This window comes from Capricornis sumatraensis, chromosome 21 (genome assembly GCF_032405125.1).
Source record: "Capricornis sumatraensis isolate serow.1 chromosome 21, serow.2, whole genome shotgun sequence".
Taxonomy (NCBI): domain Eukaryota; kingdom Metazoa; phylum Chordata; class Mammalia; order Artiodactyla; family Bovidae; genus Capricornis; species Capricornis sumatraensis.
Genome location: NC_091089.1, coordinates 52440123 through 52446633, shown reverse-complemented (window position 1 = coordinate 52446633; position 6511 = coordinate 52440123).

Sequence of the window (6511 nt, the reverse complement as noted above, 5' to 3'; positions counted from 1 at the left end):
TTCATCATATGGATACAAACTTTTTTTTTTCCCCTAGTTTTTCTGCCCTAAGGATGGCAGTAAAGAAAGATGTAAAGAATCTGAATTCCTGACACTTTAGTATCTTGTAGGGCTGATTTCACCTCTTTGGTCTCCTTTAAACAATTTTTTTCAGAGTTACTGTATAGTTTTTTCCCGATCAGTATGAGTATCACTTGATTATCCCGGGAGTATTTTCATTCAGATTTCTTTGGGTTTATAAATTAGTTCAAGGATGTTGTCAACTTTACAATATGTATTTTTCCTATCCATAGATCAGAGCGTAGCACTATTCAGACTGTTCATTGCCTGCCAATTCTCCATTTCCTCTTCTCTCTCAAATTAACAGGACCTCAGTTTTTGTGAATGTGGAAGTTTGGCTGGGCATGCTACTGTGCAAATAAATACTATTTTTTACACTCCATTGCAGACAGTATTTGCCCAGGTGCCTAATTCTGTCCAAAGAAATGTAAGTAAAAGTATTAGATGGGTCTTCAAGAAGAAGGAAGGGTAGGGAAATTTTGGAATGTCTGAGTAAGGAGCACTGCGAAGTCACCTCCCAAAAGACAGTGAGAAAATGGGAAACATCATCAAAAACCACAATTTCAAGATGCTGGGAACTGACCAAAGACATGCAATAAACTGAGAAGCATTTACTCAAAATCTACTAAACGTTGGTAAGAATGGTGGGAATACATGGCATTTTGTCCTGGAGCTGCTTTGAGATACCCCTCAGCTGCATGGAGTAGTGGTTCTATCAGGGAAGGGCAGGTTGAAAGGACTGACCTGCAGCCTTGCTGCCAGAGGGGACTGACTTGAGTGGAAGAAAAATTTGGAAAAATCCATGCTTGGGGCATTGTCAAAACAATAGCAATCTTTGTGGCAATAAATCAGGGAAGGCTGACATCATGGCTAGCCTGAGACTGTGGTACCTTTTGGGGCAAGCAACAGACAGGCCAGCCAGAAATTTCAGGAAGATTCAGGGAACATGACAGCCATTATAAGCTTTGGTAAACTCCCACATGTTCTTGGTGATATGGGAGCTGCACAGACATAAAATTTACACCCATGCTTATGAGAGACCTAGCAGGCCCCAGGAGTCTACTGATCCTTGGCAAATGTGAGGCCTCAAACATACTAAAAGCCAAAGGTGTGGCAGGTTTGCTAATGACAAAGTTTGAATTGTGTTCCCCACCTCTCACATCGATCCATCAATAAAAGGTGAAAGCCTTACTAGCTTACTCACTCACTGACCATAAACCTATGGTGACCCAGGGAAAGTCCGGGGAAACCATGCTTAAAAATAAAGAGTTTAAAAAATGATCAGAGATACCAGTGTTATTTTGCCAGATGGTATAAGGGGTCAAATGAAGTCAAGTATGTGTAAATGACTTGATTTACTATAAAATGTTATACATATAGGGGCATTATTATCTAGTCCATCCATCCAGTGCAGTATCCCTAATCTGTGGCCTAATCTCTCTGTGGGCTTCCCAGGTGGCTCAGTGGTAGAGAATCTGCTGCCGATGCAGGAGACCTGGGTTCAGTCCTTGGGCTGGGAAGATCCCCCGGAGGAGGAAATGGCAACCTACTCCAGTATTCTTGCCTGGAAAATCCCATGGGCAGAGGAGCCTGGCAGGCTACAGTCCATGGGATCACAACAGAGTCGGACATGACTTAGCAACTTACTGTTCTCGGTTTGAACTCTTCCGGTGATAGGGAAATTCTTTCTATAAGACTGAAATGTATCCCCTCGAGAAAATATTTGCAAAACATACATTCAAAATGGACACATATCCAGAATATATAAACAACTGCTACAACTGATAAGAATAAGATAACCCGGTTAAAAAAAAAAATGGACAAAAGACTTATGCAGACACTTTGCAAAGGAGGGTAGGAAAATGGCCAATGAACAGATGAAGAGATGCTCATCTCTCACGTATCCTGCATTGCCAGGTGTATCCATTTGCCACCATTTGTCTCCACTCCAGAACTTTCATCATCAGCTTGTTCACAACTCCTTTCTCTAGTTTTGCATTGAAACGGTATGTTCAGAATTAGACAAAGGCCATCCAGAAGAGGTGTGCAGCGCAGAATACAACAGGACGATCACCTCCTTCAACCTATGCATTATACTTCATTTAATGCAGCCCACAGTTGAATGCTCACACTCTAGTCACAACTGAAAAAATGTAGACACAATTTTCTTGTCCTTGGCAGGCCCTGCTGGCCTGTTGTAAACAAGACAGTGAGAAGCCATGTTTGATATTTAAAGGACAAATTATTTCACTAACTTTACTGCCTTCTATTTGCAAACCAGTGTGATAACCACTGATGACTAACTAGTTATTGATGAAAGCCTGACAAAACCACTATCTGGTAACACTTTGTTAACAGTTCATTTAATTTACCTTATACATTTGACAGCAGCCACGAAATTAAAAGACGCTCCTTGGCAGAAAAGCTATGATAAACCCAGACAGCATATTACAAAGCAGAGACATTACTTTGCTGACAAAGATCTGTACAGTTAAAGCTATGGTTTTTTCAGTAGTCATGTATGGATGTGAGAAGGGGACTGGCTGAGCATCGAAGAACTGAAGCTTTGGAACTGTGATGTTGGAGAAGACTCTTGAAAGTCCCTTGGACTACAGGGAGATCAAACTAGTCAATCCTAAAGGAAATCAACCCTGAATATTCCCTGGATGGACTGATACTGAAGCTGTAGCTCCAATACTTTGGCCACCTGATGCAGAGAGCCGACTCATTGGAAAAGACCCTGATGCTGGGAGAGATGGAAGGCAAAAGGAGAAGGCAGCAGCAGAGGATGAGATGGTTGGAAACTTTGGGAGATAGTGAAGGATAAGAAGGCCTGGTGTGCTGAAGTTCATGGGGTCACAAAGTTGGACATGATTTAGTAACTGACCAACAGCAACAACATATGTTTTATAAACAGCACTTCATTTCCTGAGTCATTCTGACTATTCCCTTTTCCAGGCTGACCTCTACCTTTCAGTTCTAATTAAAAAGATTAAATAACCACAACTGAATTTTATATGAGGCTCACTGAGTACTAGCTACTATCCTACTGCTATTTACCTGTGTTTACTCACTTAATCCTCATGACATCTCTTTGAGGGAAGTACTATTGTCTGCATGCCCATTTTGCAGCTGAGGAAATTCTGGCATGGCAGGTTAAGAACTTGCCAAGGCCATATGGTTAGTGTGGTGTAATTATAAACAGTTGGTCTTTGTCCCCAGCTCCCAGTACAGAGCCCCTAAAATCCTTGGGATTTCCTGAGTGATTCCTTTGGTTCTTCACAAACAGCCTCTTGATCACACTTGAATTTATGTTAGGATGCAGATCCCAGAAGCCTCAGGTTGGGGCTGGTCACCTCAAAGATAAGCGATTAGAGAGGACTGGAACTTTTAGACCCACCTTGAGAGGGGAGAGACTCCGGAAAAAGAGGCTAGAAGCTGAGCTGAATAACAGGTATTTGATGTTCAGAGAGCTCTGGGGAACACACGGACGAGTTGGGAGGGGGGCACACTCAGAGCATGGACCTTGCCCTGTGAGTCTCCTCTGTTTGGGTCTTCCTGAGTTGTATCCTTATGATAAGCCAGTAAATGTAAGTAAGAAGGGTTTCTGAGTTCTGTGAGTGCGTGTGTATCCAGTTGCTCAGTCCTGTCTGCCTCTTTGTGACCCCATGGACTGTAGCCCGCCAGGCTCCTCTGTCCATGGGACGTTCCAGGCAAGAATACTGGAGTGGGGTGCCATTTCCTCCTCCAGGGAATCTTCCCTGACCCAGAGATTGAACCTGCATCTCCTGCGGCTCCTGCTTTGCAGGCGGATTCTTTCCCACTGAGCCACCTGGGAAGCCTGAGTTCTCTGAGTAGTTCTAGCAAATTACTGAGCCTGAGGAAGGGGTCATAGGACTCCTAATTTATAGCCAGTGGGTCAGAAGCACAGGTGACGCAAGATGAGGCTGGCCTCTGAAGTGGGGTGCAGTCTTGTGGGGCTGAGCCTTTAATCTGCTAACTCTGATAGTGTCGGAACTGAATTGAATGCTTGAACGTTGGTTTCTGGATAATCACGGTTGGTTTTCAGTGTTGGTAAAAACCCAGTTAGTTAGGGGTGGTGCTGGCATTTGAACCCAGTCTGATTACAGACTGCATGCCTTTAGGCTCACTGCTTCGTTCTCTCCTCACAATAGGCAGGACAGGCAAACATCAGTGAATTATGGACTTTTAGAGCTTAAAAACCCACCACAAATGATTTAATTAGTTTTCTTTACTCTGCAAATGAAGAATCCGAAGTCAGAGAAATCTCCTCTCTTGGTTCAGCACTTTCCCCATCATACAACATCATGATTTCTTACCAAAATCCAGTTTGCTATCAAAGCAGTCTGAATCACCAATATGCCCACTCAGGCTTGCTGTTCAGGCAGTATGTAAAACAGGAGGTTATTTCCAGTCCGTTTCCATCACTTCATGGTCTCTATCCGAACCTTTACGTTCACTAACATAGCATTCTGGTGCAAATCCATCAAGTACGTTTATGCATACACATTCCATAAATTACACAAGAGCATGAGTAGTTTTCCTTCTATAAAGCAGCCTTCTGATATTTTGATTACACAAACTGGGCAAACAGCTTCTCAGAACGTAGATGAGAGCTGCATCTAATAAACAGAAGAATTTGTTATATGGAGAAGCCATATAACTGAAAGGGTATTTTATCACACCTAGTGCTGCTGCTGCTGCTGCTAAGTCACTTCAGTTGTGTCTGACTCTGTGTGACCCTCACACCTAGTGCAGGTCACGGCAAAAAGACACACTTCTGTTTTTTGTCCCTTGTGAAGCTGTTGGCTGGATGAGGGCTCCGAGAGCCAAAACTGCCTTCAGATGTCCATGCTTTTCCATAAAGTTCTAAGATGTGTCTTTTGGGTAGAGGCTGAGGGTAATCAGCTTATTGCTTCTAAGCATTGCGATGTGGGACCTTTTATTTGAAATGACTGAAAATACGGTTCTGGGAAAACTGATACAGCAAGGCAATTTCATGCTAGGTCTTTGCTCCAGGTGCCATTAATCAGCTGGGTGACCTTGGCAGGACTTTCTGGGAAACAATTCTTTCGTCTAGAAGCTGAGGTGCTTCTTGAGCTAGAAGGGACCCAAGAGGGTGTCTAGTCCAAATCCTTCACTTCATAGATGGGAGAAAGTGTCTGGAGTTTGGTGGCCTCACAAGCCTGTTAGGAGGGCTCAGCTACAGTTAGGTTCTTTGGTGGGTGACCTGGGAAGCAGAATTGTGGGGTGGGCCAAGCAGTGGGGAGCAGCCAGTAGAAGAATGTGTTAGAGGGTGGCTATCATGGTAGGCACTGGGTCTTAGACCACTTAGGGACCTTCTGAAGACATGTGTAGACCTCACAGGCATATACTGCTCAGGTAGAGGCTGGGGCATTTACCACTCCCACGCCTTTTGGTTGAGGGGTGCCCCTAGGGGCACTGACTTCCCCAATTATAGATGGGAGGCTAAAGAGGCCATGAGAAAACCCTGGGATGATAAAGCAGAGGGATGCAGGGCCTTCCCCTGAGGTGGTCCCTGGGGCCCTGGACAGAACCATGGCTGGAATCTGGGGCACAGAGGCAAACAAGGCCAGGGAAATGATAACTGACAATTTGACCTGCAGCACACAGCTAAAACTGGGCTTCCCTGGTGGTGTTATGCCCAGTGTCCGAGTCCACAAAACTGAGAGAATAAGACGTCCACAGCAATGCAAAAGCATAAAGGGGTTTATTGCTAGCTCGAGCTAGGGCTCAAGTCTCATCCAGCATAGTGGAGTCTTGACGAGAGCCCCGAGCTCTGAATCACAGCGGCTTATATACAGGTGGTCTTTTGTCTCAGCAATAGTGTAGTTGGCGTATGGTGATTGACTCAACCTTGGGTCATCGTGGTGATTGACTTAACCTTGGCATCATCGGGGGGACCTTGGTGTCATCAGGGACCTTGGTGGGGCTTCCCAGAATTATGACTCATGCTTACAAGAACCTGAGGCCTAGGCCCAGTGTGGCCTGTTGAGCCTGTCATGGCTCAGGTCAGGTCCCAACACTCCCCCCTGTCTCTTGATCATATAGAGGGTCTATCTATCTCCTCTATCTGAGGGTCCAGGGTGATTCGTCTGAGTCCTGTCGACGGGTGAGCTTCATCTTTAAAGGGTTGGAGGGATGTGGTGTCACCTTCTATTCTCTCTGGGCCTTTTCCTGTTCTTTCGGAGTGGCACAGGGCACGTGGTTACAGTGCACCCAAGGTCCAATGCCATCGACCTTCAGGGCAGTAGGGGTAGTAAGAAGAACAACATAAAGGCCCTTCCATCTGGGCTCTAATGTCTTGACTTGATGCCATTTGACCCAAACCCAGTCTCCCAGACCAATGTTGTGTGAAGGAATTGTTCCCTTCTCTTGGCCTTTATGGATTTCTTTGAGTAAAGTCTAG